General features: G+C 33.1%; 1 protein-coding gene across 1 annotated transcript in view; it reads left to right on the forward strand.

Moving 5' to 3' along the window:
• The first annotated feature begins 8166 nt into the window (after nt 1–8166).
• The window catches only part of stat3 (signal transducer and activator of transcription 3 (acute-phase response factor)), an 86393-nt gene continuing 80573 nt past the window's right edge, over nt 8167–13986 (forward strand). The window contains exon 1 of the mRNA XM_056453248.1: nt 8167–8357. The gene's annotated coding sequence lies outside the window, so the exon portion shown is untranslated. The remainder of the gene's footprint in view (nt 8358–13986) is intronic.

Below are 13986 nucleotides of genomic sequence, written 5' to 3' on the forward strand. Positions count from 1 at the left end.
GACCTGTAGCCTCATTTTTGGTGAATAAGACTACAATGCAAATGAAAAAGTACTTTCTCTAGTATGGAGCCTGATAATAATTTAAAAAATAATACTTTCTACAAAATATTATGCATACATCCACAACACAAGTCACATTTTCAAAATCCAATTTGTAAATTCAAAACACGATTTTTAAACAAACAAATCCAATTCGTAAATTCAAAACACGATTCATAAATACACAAATCCAATTCGTACATTCAAATCATGATTCGTAAATACACAAATCCAATTCGTACATTCAAATCACGATTCATAAATACACAAATCCAATTTGTAAATTCAAATCACGATTCGTAAATACACAAATCCAGTCCGTAAATTCAAAACACGATTCGTAAACACACAAATCCAATTCGTAAATTCAAATCACGATTCGTAAATACACAAATCCAGTTCGTAATTCAAAACACGATCCGTAAATACACAAATCTAGTACGTAAATTCAAAACACGATCCGTAAATACACAAATCTAGTACGTAAATTCAAAACACGATTCGTAAAAACACAAATCTACTTCATAAATTCAAAACACGATTCGTAAAAACACAAATCTACTTCATAAATTTAAAACACGATTCGTAAAAACACAAATCTACTTCATAAATTTAAAATACGATTCGTAAAAACACAAATCTACTTCATAAATTTAAAACACGATTCGTAAAAACACAAATCCAGTTCGTAAATTTAAAACACGTTACAAAATTACACAAATCCAATTTATAAATTCAAAACACGATTTATGAATACACAAATCAAGTTCGTGAATTCAAAACACGATTCATAAATACACAAATCCAATTCGTAAATTTAAAACATGATTCAAAAATAAACAAATCAAATTTGGAAATTAAAAACACGATTCGTAAATACACAAATCCAATTCATAAATTCAAAACACAGTTCAAAAATACACAAATCCAGTTCGTAAATTCAAAACACGATTAAAAAGTAAACAAATCAAATTCGCAAGATCAAAACACGATTCAAAAATAAACATATCAAATTCGCAAGATCAAAACACGATTGATATATACAAAAATCAAATTCGCAAGATCAAAACACGATTCAAAAATAAACAAATCAAATTCGCAAGATCAAAACACGATTGATATATACACAAATCTAATTTGTAAATTCAAAACACGATTCAAAAATACACAAATCCGATTCATAAATTGTTTGGCAAAAATAATTTTTATAAATTGCATGTTGTATTTATGAATTGTGTTTTGAATTTAAATTGGATTTTGTAAATGTGAATTGTGCTGTGCATGTATGAACTTTATATTGTAAATGTATTATTTTTGAGACTGATCTGGCTCCATACATTACAGTCATATAATGTCTTAAGTACATTTTGCAGACATCTTCATGTTTTTTATTGCTCTGGTGAACAGCATAGAGCAAAACGGGTGAAGAAGAAATGGTGCACTGACGGATGATATACACAAAAAAGATTATACATCAAAGAGATTAGACTGAATATTTCAGCAAAATGTATATCACAGCCACAGTCATATCACCCTGCAGCCCAAGATTGCTTACTCACTGAAGCTAAGCAGGGCTGAGCCGGGTCAGTACCTGGATGGGAGACCACATGGGAAAACTAGGTTGCTGTTGGAAGTGGTGTTAGTGAGGCCAGCACATCTGTGTGAGTCCTAATGCCCCAGTAAAGTGAAGAGGCCATTATAATGTCAATGAGCGCCGTCTTTCAGATGAGGCGTTAAACTGAGGTCCTGACTCTCTGTGGTCGTTAAAAATCCCATGGCACTTCTCATAAAGAGTAGGGGTGTAACCCTGGTGTCCTGGCCAAATTCTATCCATTGACCCTTACCCATCATGGCCTCCCAATCATCCCCATCTATCGAATTGGCTTTATCAATGTCTCTACACACCACCTATAGCTGGTGTGTGATGAGCGCAATGGCACCGTAGTCCTGTGGCTGCTGTCGCATCATCCAAGTGGATGCTGCACACTGGTGGTGGTGTGGAGACACACCTCTATGATTGTGAAGTGCTTTGGGTGTGAATGCACTATATAAATACACATTACATTACATTTAAAACATAGAAGTGTTTGTAAATCAGATAAAATGCATTATGCTTTATAGGGTTAAAAGCAATAATAGAATCAAACTTTTGAAACTAAGAAACTTTAGGAAAAATAAATATTTATTATACTAACTTATAAACAAACAAGCTTAATATTTTGAGCCCTATATAGCTTCTTTAAACATGTAGTGCTCAGCATAAATGAATACACATCCTTTTAAATTTGAATATTTGTATCAATTTCTTTGTTAATTTAGCCAATAACCTTTGCTGCATTTAAACATTTTGTTTTTAAATATACATTTATTAAATTAAAGTTCAAAAATTATTAAAAAATTATTAAGAGTTCAGTTACTGAACATTTCAGAAATGCATTCAAATCCAAGCCAGTTATTGCAAAAAAATAAAAAATAAATTATATATATATATATATATATATATATTTTTTTTTTTTTAGTTTTGTTTGTTTCTCTAGATTTTTTTTTCCCTGTTTATTAAATTTGTATTTTATCTTTTCCCCAACATATTAATCTGAGTTGAGTTTTGGCTTTGGTACTGACTAATCTAATGTATATACACAAATATATTACTGTAAAGCATAGAAAATATTTGTTTAAAATCAAGATAAAGATAATATCCTGAGAATAAATGGTGTTTTAAAATCTTCCAGATAATGACGTGATGAAATACTTAGCAGAAATTGAAAGCTTGTTTTTCTAACATTAGATGAATACTGTATGATAGATGACTGCGTGGACTGTTTTTGTTAGACATTGCGACACAGACCCATCTTTGTTTGTTTGCACTCTCTGTTTCTGTCTCTGCATTTCTCCTTTTCTCCCTCACGTTGTGTCCTCTGCCCTTGCTGGTGTCGAGTTGGTCGTAGAGGGAATGCATTAAATAATCAATGAGAGCAATCTGATTAAGGAGAGTGCTTTTCCAGATGGGAGGCAGAGGAAGAAGACGACAAACACAGGCATGGTTGCACTGGAGAAAAAAGATTCACTGGATTTACTTTATATTTTTAAGATATAGTGCTTGCAAACAATTTAAATGTGGTGAATTTAAACAAACAAATTAAGCTGAGTGTTACTCAATGTCATTTGTTTGTTTAAATTTAGCCCATATAAATTGTTTGCAACCACTATACCTTAAAAAGATTTAGTAAATACATTTTTTCAGTGCAAAGACTCTACAACTTTATATACATTTAATTGAGCAAATATAAAATGCAAGATTTGAAAAGTTGATGGATTTTCATATTCGTTTTATGATGCATTTGTTTCTGTAATTCAAAGCTGAATTTACTCTATATCTTCAATATCACATGATGCTTCAGATGCCAATGAAAAAAACATGAGATGTTCAATACTTATTTTCACCGTGGTATTTCACAATTTTCTACTGTATTGTGTAAATATTTATAAATAAATGAGAAGAATGGATGGAAAAGATGGTATAAACAACACCTGGCAACACCTTTAGTAAGATCAACATGCTTTCTAGATACCTAAATCATTGAAAAGATATCCTGATCACTCTACTAGGTAATACTATGGAGTTTGGAGATACATCAGATAGATATTATTCTTTGGAAGAAAATATATGCAATGTAAACAATGTATTGTATGGAATGCAGTGTATACTGTCTGTCATTACTGTACATACAGCACTGCACATCTGTGTTTTCCATCAGCGTCTCAGGAGCACCATATGTTTTTTTTTGTTGTTTGCAGAGAATCAGCAGGAAGATCTCATGAAGCTGATGTTTATCTGGGTTTTCTCTGTAATAATCTACATGTAAACTTTCAACCAGGAAAAAAAGAAAGTGGAGACTAAAATATCATATCCAAGGCTGACAGTGACGGCAGGATTGTAAGGTTTTTTTAGGAATTAAGGGTCACGCTTTAATTTAATGTATAATTCACGCTATTAACTAATTATTAACTAAGACTTTTTGCTCAATAAACTACCAATTCACTGCTTTTTAATAGTTAGGTAATAGTTGGGATTAGGTTTATGATTAAGTATGTAAAATATGCTCATACTATAGTTGTTGATAAACAATTAATATCATAATAGATATAATACAGTAGCAAATGCTGTAAATTGCTATTTAAAGTAAAGTTTAAAGTGTTACAAAATAAGTAAAGCTATTAATTATGTCGGAATCACATACATTATTTTTTGATCATACGTGTGATTTCTGAAAGACAATAATTACCCACATTAAATGACACCAAACCTTTTAAAAATCTAGGTAAAGTAATACAAAATTATTTAATTCACCTGTATCTTCTTTCTCGCTTCAGGTCAAATGTGCATTTACAGTTTTTTTGGTGCATAAAAGTATTCTTGGAGCTTTGTATGATTACAGTTGACCCACTGAAGTCAGTTTAAATGTTTTAACGGTGTTTTTGCTTCCTTTTCTGGACTTAATTTCTAAACGTCTCTGGACCATTGCTGTCTATGGAATCAGAGAGCTTCAGGATTTCTTCTAAAATATCTACATTTGTGTTTTGAAGATGAACAAAGGTCTCAGGGTTTTGGAATGACATGAGGGTGAGTATTTTATAACAGAATTATTTTGAACTAGTCCTGCAAATTAAGATAACTTGTTTTTATTAAGACTAAATATGTTTGATCTATGAGTCAAAGCTGGTTTCAATTGTCTTAAAAATCTTCATTTTATTTTCACGAAGTTATGTATAGTCTGTAAAATGTCATCAAAATTCATCAAAGCCATCATTGTCTAACGATGGATTGTTCTGTGGACAATTGAAAAAATATTGCTTAAGGGGGCTAATAATATTGACCTTAATATGTTTTTTCGATGGAGTCAGAGAGCTCCAGAATTTCATCTAAAATATCTTCATTTGTGCTCTGAAGATGAACGAAGGTCTCAGGGGTTTGGAACGGCATGACAGTTTTATAACAGACAGGAGAGTTTTATGACAGACTTTCATTTTTTGGTGAACTAGTCCTGCAAATTTAGATATTTTGTTTGTATTATGAGTAAATATGTTTGATTTATGTTTGAAATATGTTTGATTTATGTATAGTCTGTAAAGTGTTATCAAAATAAAGCTGTAGATATAAAGCAGACAACATAATAATAATGGCTGCTTGTTGACACATAGTTGGCAAGACAATATAATCAGAACAAAAATGTCTAGAGGGAGAACCCTTAAAATAATGCTAATTTGTAATAAACATATTTATTTATTTATTTATTTATTTTAAAAATAGGGAAAAAATAGGGACTGCAGTGTTGAATAGATCTGTTAAACCTGTATATAGATAACAGAGGCATTGTGTTCGTTAAATATAACACTTCCTTAAGCGTTCTTTTGGGAAATGCAACGCTATAATTTATGACAGCAGTTGCAGTCAACCATGCCATGATGATCATGGTGATAGAAGAGGAAGAAAGTACAAGGAAATCATGAACATATCATTATGCAATCGCTGTCATTTCTTGTTAGTGTACACGAATGCCTTCTGCGTGTCATAATGGTGCAAATCAATCCTCAAAACATTCAAAGCATTTCATCTGGTAATTCAACGACTTGGATTTTAATCTTCCACAATTAAGAATGCATGCACTGTAAAAAATGCTGGGTTTCACACAATCGATTTGAGTTGGGGTAACATGAAGGAATCAAGTTAACTTCTTAGCTTTTAAAAATTTAAGTGGATTGAACATAAAGCAATTAAGTTGTCACAAAAAAAAATAAAGAATTGATTCATCTCATTTTAAAATAAGTAGTTAGAACAAAAAACAAAAACAATTTTTGAGTGTGTTATATAGGGGGGATGACGTATCTCCCCCCGTCCCCCCCGGTTGCTACTCCCCTGGTTGACATAGTTTACATTCAAGAGTTCACACTTAGCTGATGATTAATAATTAAGCGTGTTTGGCATGCTGTCCAGGGAGAGAGCCCAGAAATCAGAATATCCTTGAGGCCGGGGCTCCCTCCCGTTTGAAGGGCGAGAGGGGAGTTTAAGCTCAGGTAGGTCTCGAGAACTATACCCTGCTTGCTGAAATAGCTGAAATATAGCTGGCTAAGAGTTTGTCTTAAGATACTTTGGAGTAGTAAATTTACTTATGATGAATGTCTTTGGACGGTGGGAGGAAACTGGGGAACCCGATGAAATACTCACACGAGCACGGGGAGAACATGCAAACTCCGTACAGAAACGCCAACTGGGTTGAACCAGTGGCATTCTTGCAGTGAGGCAACAGTGCTAACCACTGGGCCGCTGTGCCACCCTATCAGGAAGAGCAGGGGTGGAAGGGATGGATTCTTCAAGACGAAGATGACTGAAGTGGAAAACTCTGGTTATTTATAGCGAGTCAGTATTCGTCTGATTAGTGCAATATGCAGAGCTGATGCGGTACCAGCCGTGCTCAATCATAAGCACATGATCCTCTCGAAATTAGTTTAGAAATAAATCGCACTTAAAAAAATACATAAAAGGTCAACAAGATGTCTAAAGGAGACCATCAAAATGCAAACCCAGTGAAAAGAAACACCCACCCGCCCCAAAATAGAAGAACTAATTAACATATTTCACTATATATGTTCGTTCTTGCACCTATGGTTTCAGCTCGAAACCTGCCACACGTTTTTTCTAAAGTTTCAGCATGTGCTTCAGACCTGTATTTCAGTATTAATACACCACCAGTCATGTGATGTGTGAATTCCAGAGTCATTTCTTGACACAGCATCAGACACGAGTGTGGTTTTGCAAGTGTAACTTTCTATTTAGTATTAAAGACAGCACTGTGAGACTATGCCAGGGGTGCGATGGACATTTTAAAAACAAGAATTGAGGAGCCGTTGGCAGTGAACCAGATCTGGACTCTGAAAACATCCTCTGGAGTTTCCTTAGATGTTTTAGAAACAAGCGTAGGGTGAATGAATGACCTGTTAACACCCAGTTTTAATACTTCAAGGAAATTTGTACAGAAGGGTCTGTTTAATGAACAAGATTAACGTCCGATGATGGTATGAGCACAATGGAGGATCATAAGATTAGCCAGAATTTTGTAAAAACACTTGATCATGACAACGTTTTGCAGAAAACTAATTCGATATGGGTTTCCTTCGGGAATTTCAGAGGTTTTTTTTATTATGATATCTGTGGTTAAAAGTACCGTCGTATACCTGGAAGATCAATTTTGAAACTAAAAGTAACAATACAATAAAAAATATTAAGAAAAATCAAAAAAAAAAAAAAAAAAAAAAAAATATATATATATATATATATATATATATATATATATATATATATATATATATATATAATAAAAACTGCAAATAAACAAAAAAAATAAAATAAACACACACACACACACACACACACACACACATATATATATATATATATAAATATATATATATATATATATATATACACACACACACACACACACACACACACACACACACATTTTTTTATCATAAATCCATAAAATATACAGCTCTTGACTACAAACCAGACATCTTTATTTATAAAATTATTGTCCAGCCAAGAAACTGTTTATTTGTTTGTTAAGTCAAAGTTTCTAACATAGTTGACTTTTTAAACTTGACATTCTTAGAAATAAATAGAACTAAATACATTATTTCACACTATACTTGCTCTAATTTGATATGAAATGATAATTAAAACATTTCATTTTGTGTTCACACACTTAAAAGTGCACAAAGTTATATAAAAAGGACGCATTCATGACGGCAAACGTCACGACAGCACACACTTCACATCCAGTGAATTAAAAGTCCAGATGACGTAGGCGCTGCCAGTAATTCAGATGACTTCCAGCCGTGCTGTTCCAGAAGCTGGGTTTCCCCCCGCCGTGCTGCGTTTCACAACACGGTTTTACACGGGAGGAACCGGCAGCCGGAACAGCTTGCAGAGCCAGAGCAACAAACACAGGCGGCCTCGAGCTGGCGCGCGCTTAGTCCCGCCTCTCCTACGCCATTCGAGCTCAGCGATTGGACATAATTCTGAACTCGCTCGCGACTGCGTCAGAGGCCTGTCAATCAAAGCGGAACCGCAAACGTGCAGCCCATTTTCGCACAGAACACTGTAGCTCGCGTGTTTGCAGTGGCAGAAAAGTTGGAAAAGCTCTTTTTACGATAGTGTATCGTCTCTAAAACCGTTGTTTTTGTAGTCAATAACGTGTTGACTGCGCTTGTTTTCGCGGAGGACGTTTTCTCTGAAACCTTGAGCGACACATTAAGGGGTAAGTTGTCCAACCACGTCGCCTTTTTAAAGGCAAGCGCACTTTGACGCAATTTGTGGGGATGTTTCTGTTGTGTACATTGCTTTCTGTCGTCAGGTTGTTTTGCTACGTTGATTTAGTTCAGCTCGTGCTGATGTTTCAGTTATGATATAACGTTAAACCGTTAGATTGACAACGGCATGAGCTCGTGACGGAAATAATGTACACATTGGCTGTAAAATGAAGCTAAAAAGATACTGTGACCTGACAAGACAATAGTCGATACTTGTTACATGTGTAACAAACTCGTTTTAGTATGCTGTCGAGTCCATAGACGTGACAGAAGAATTAAGAATCATTATGTTTGCTTGAACGAATGTTTGTAAAGTTTATTATTTCCTTACTTGTTCTGCTGTAGTTGTTTGTTTCCACAAAATGTAGATTTTGTTTGTTTGTTTGTGTCATTGCACATTTATAGATGCCATTTCATGCCATTGGAATCCATTCATCCTCTCAGAGTCAGTCAACAAAAATTTATCTGCATGATTGGCAGGGTATAAAAGTGTCAAAGTGTACCAAATAGAGATACTGGTTGGGTAAAAAATGACAACGAAATGGAGAGATTAAAAAGAATAAAAAAACTATGAAATGGAGCAATGAAAAAGTAGGAGACAAGTCTTAAAATGGCATAATTTTCATATCCGTCAATGTTTACTGGCATTTATATTATATTACAGTACAATATTGCACCTCATGATGAAGTACTTGCATACACTTGCAAAATAAATACCAGTTAATAATGATAATAATAATAATAATAATAATAATAATAATAATAATAAACATCAACCAAAGGTGAAAATAACAGAAAACAAGCTGTTAAGCAGTACTAGAACAAGCTACAGTACAAAAAGTCTCTTGATTTCACTTCTCATTGTTTGATAATCTGGCTTGGATTTGCGCCACCGATTCAGCATAAAAAGCGCATTGTATGCCAATCTGGCAGCTTTCGTACTAAGGATGATCTCTGTAGCAGTTGCATTGGTTGGATGGGTATCTTTATGTTGTGTTTTTCTCGCGCTGGCTCCCCGGGCATTCCCCACCTCTACCCCATGACGTCACTCTTCCAGTATATGGCGAGGGAATCCTCGAGTGAGAGGTGGTGGAGACCGTCCTGCGCGCGCTTCTGCTCGGCCACCGCAGTCTCGCTTCTGCCTTTCTTGTCGCCGAGTTTTGCTTTACTCGACAAATGAAACCAGTTTCACGGTTGACACCGATGAGAGATGTGCACACGTTAGAAATTGGACGACTCTGATTAGCAGTTTTTCTCCATATCTCCATTTCTCCATTACAAGTCAGGAGATTGTCCTTAAAGGGACAGTTCAGCCTACAATTAAAATTCTGTCATCATTTACTGGTTCAAAGCCTATTTGAGTTTTTCATCTGTTGAACAAAAGAAGATATTTTGAAAAATGCTGGTTGCTACAACCCACTAAATTCCATAGTAGCCTATTTTTTTTTTTACTATGGAAGTGTAGGCATGGGCTGGTACATTCTGACCGTAAGAAAAATTTGTATAAAAATATCACGGTTTTACAGTATTGCGATTACTGCTCTAAAATATGTTCCTTTTTTTAAATGTTTGCGTATAAAACAACATTTTTCCTCATAAAACACTATATATTTTATTTTAAGGAACATTTAAAATAATTTGGAGCAGTAAACATGTCAAGCTGACCAGTAGCTTTTGATGTGTATTTCCTTTTCTGCTTGAGATACACTGTTAACAATTTCTGTAAATTACACTGTATTTACCTGTAAAGTGAACAGTATTTTGCAGAATGTCACTGTGTTTTAAAATTGCATTGTGGGAAATATCTTCTTGGTGCCAGTAAAATACAGTATTTTTAATTTTCTGTAAATCGAAATACAGTAAAACAAATGAGTGTAAACATGACCAATCACAGAAAGGGATTTTTTTTGCTGCATCAAGAAAGAAAACACAGATGCAAGAAGCTGGCAGCTACAAGGTGTGTGCAAATGCTCTTGTGCTTCTTTAAATACTTTATATTCTTGGTTTAATTAACATAAGTAAATACAAATAATAATTAAATAAAACTAAATTTGTCTTAACAACGTGCACGTAAAAGGTTACTTAACTTGCACATCCTGTAGAATAGGTGCATAGAATAGTATTCAACCTTGTGAATAGGTATAATAATAGGATAATAGAATAAACCAGCATTCTCCAAAATATCTTTTTGTGTGTGTGTTCAGCAGATAAAAAAAAGAAACTCATAACGTTTTGAGGGGGAGTAAATGATTACAGAATATTTGGGTGAACTGTCCCTTTAATTGTTGTTTTTCTGGGCTCAAAATAATTTGCCGTCATGTATTAATTTAATAAAATTGCTATCATACATTAATGATTTACAAAAGACACCCACTAAATTTACCATTTAATATTATCATAGTTTATATTAGGGTTGCACAGTATATCATTTCAGCATTGATATTGCAAAGAGCACATCCACAATAGTCGCATCTCTGACTGTGTAAGTAGCCAAAATGATAATATTTATAGCTTTAAGAAGATTAATTATATATAATTATTTATATGGTAAATGTTATAGTGTCATTTTAAATATGTATTATTACATTTCTGTCTCTGAATACGACGACTCAGAAAAACATAAAGCACTGTTTATTTCATTTTTATCTTTTCTGTGTTGTTTAATTATGCTTGTGATTTGTTTATTGTATTTTTTGAAGATGCACTCTTCTACAACGTCATCTTAATCAATCTAAAATTATGAATTCTTTCCCACCTGACAAATCGTATTTATATCATAACATGTAAATTGCAGAAAAACTAAATAACACAAAGCTGTTTAAATAACACAATGTTAGGTTTTTCCAGTATTGTGCAGTTATATTATAATTGTATATCCTTTTATATACCTAAAAAATCTTCACAGGCACATTTAGAACAAAAAAATCATTAAGTGACATTTTAAAATAGCTTTTTAAGCTTCAGTGCAAGCCTAAAAACTCTAAATAAAATATCCTAAAATGTAGTATGATCAATCTTATTAGGGCTGCACAATATATCGTTTTAGCATCTATATCACTGTGTGTGCATTGTCACATCGCAGTAATGTGGAGTCAGGACTATAGTTGACCAGGTAGTTCAGAACACATGAGAATTTTGGAGTCATTTCAGTTTAACCATAATAAAGTGAAAGTTTATGAATTGCAGACCTGGGTAAACATTTTAAGCAAGTTTAAAGTATGTGGGCTTTACATTTGTAGCTTTAACAAAGATGTATTGCATTTAATTGTTTATAAAAGGGAAAACTGAACAACTTTATTATACATTTGATTAGTTTATTTGTTACTAAATACTGTTAGACTGCTTCATTTTTGCTCTACTGTATTTATCTATGCTAGCAATTTGTTTATTATATTTTATGTAGATGCAATCCTCTACAAAATGATCCCACTAAATCAATACAATTTTATTTAGAAACTTATTAATTGTCGCAATATAAATCGCAGTAAATGAAAATATCTGTATACAAGATTTTGACAATATCATGCAGCCCTTAATCCAATAAGTAAAGGTCTTTATAAGCATACGGTTTATTTTTTGAATATATTATGTTGTGCTGAATGATGATGTTTTTTTTCACTTAAAGTCTATTTACATTATTTGGACAACCAATTCTGGGATTATTTCTACAATTCAAGTTGTGTAGTTTTTGTTAACCCAACTGCTGGGATTGTCCTTTTTTTGACCCATTAGGTTAAAACAACCTGGCATTTTTAGATGGTATGCTATTCTTTCTATGTTTTAGTCACCAAAATAGGGCTTTTTGAGGTGCATTTGCTTGAAGTTGGAGATCCCATGTATAATGATGACTATTCCCTGCACCACCATCAAAAAAATACAATATGTATTTAAAAAGCCAATGAGGAAGATATGTGAAGTCCAGTCTTCAAGCTTTCGATTGTTACTTAATTGTTGTCCTTAAATGATATGATGACTATATAGTGTGGTACTGCCTCGCATAATTTCTGCAAGGGTTGGAGTGTAATGATTTTAATGAATATACAATTGTGCATGATTGCAATAATTAGTGCTTCATTCTAGGGCTGCAGGATATTGGAAAAATTTTATATTGCAATATTTAATTTTTCTGTGATAAATATTGAGATATTAATACAGTTTCACAAGATGGTTGAATAGCTCTATTTGACAGTTTTATGGGGAGCCTAACAGTATTCAGGTACAGAAATTGAATAATCACAATGCAAAAATTGCTTTTCTTACTTTGTTTAATTTCTAGTCCAAATATCTAAAACTTCTAAGCTCAAGATTTTGTTTTTAACAGAGTTAGTCAAAATTAAGAGTTTTTTTCTAGGGCTGGGCGATTAATCGAAAGTAATCGAAATCGACATTCAGAACCTATAATTGATCAAATTTTTCCAGGTCAGTTTTTTCAATTACTTTCCCTACCGTGTGTGGAGTCACGTGACCCTTCTCTTAAGGCTAATTTTAATTTCTGTGTCGAACGCACATGCATGGTCCGGCTCAGCCTTCAGCCTCCCACCAAAAATGTAACTACACGTTGCACGTTAGCACTACATTAACGATGATTTGATGGTGCGCCAGACACAAGACACCATAATTTCTATTACAATAAAATTATTATTTACATTAAAATATTTGTTTACAGAAGATTTAAGAAATGCACATTTTATAGTATTATTTACAGGATATACAAGAGTTATTTTATTATTTTTTTCTGCTTTTAATATGAAAAACACTGAAAATAAATTATTTTGTTTCCAAAAGTTCAAGTTGTTTATTTTCACTTTTTTTATAAGAAAAAAGTGACTGCTGAGTTTAGGCAATCTGTTTCTCAAATTCATTTTCTTCATTCAGAAATCTCTCACTTGTTATATGTCAGTTTATTTACTGTACAAAACTTATCAGTGAACTATGAGGGGAGCAAATTAAAATAAATAAAATAATCGTTTATTAATGGTTCATAAAAAGTTAAAATGTTCAATTTATCAAGACTTTGATTTTAGGCCAAATCGCCCAGCCCTAGTTTTTCCTTAAAACAAGCTTAGCTATCTGCCAGAAGGGGAAGTAAGATAATCTTGTTTTTGCTTTGAAATGTAGATATTTGGACTAGAAACAAGACAAAAATTCTAAGAAAAACATTTTTCTCATGTATTCCATATAAATACAATAATTAAATACAATTCTGTGGCTCCTGGTCAACTATAATTAAGACTCAACATTGCATATCTTGCAATGTGACTATTGCAGATGTACACATTGCGGTATCATTGCTATATTGTGCAGCCCTACTTCGGTTCTTTCTTTGTTTACCGAGTGATGTGAAGCTCCATCTGAAAAAAAGTTTCCTCCTTTTGTTTTCCATTAAATAAGTTCAATACCAGGAAGCACTTACCACTGTGAAAAAAATATACAATTAATGGTTGTAGTTTTTTCAGCTATAAAAATGCTGTGGTAAAAGCTTTTTTAATTGGTTAAATACACATGATGTAATTTTGCCGAAAAACATTGGAAAAAAAGTAACAAATTGTGTTATAATTGCTACAGTATGAAAGGGAA

This window comes from Danio aesculapii, chromosome 3 (assembly GCF_903798145.1).
Source record: "Danio aesculapii chromosome 3, fDanAes4.1, whole genome shotgun sequence".
Lineage (NCBI taxonomy): Eukaryota > Metazoa > Chordata > Actinopteri > Cypriniformes > Danionidae > Danio > Danio aesculapii.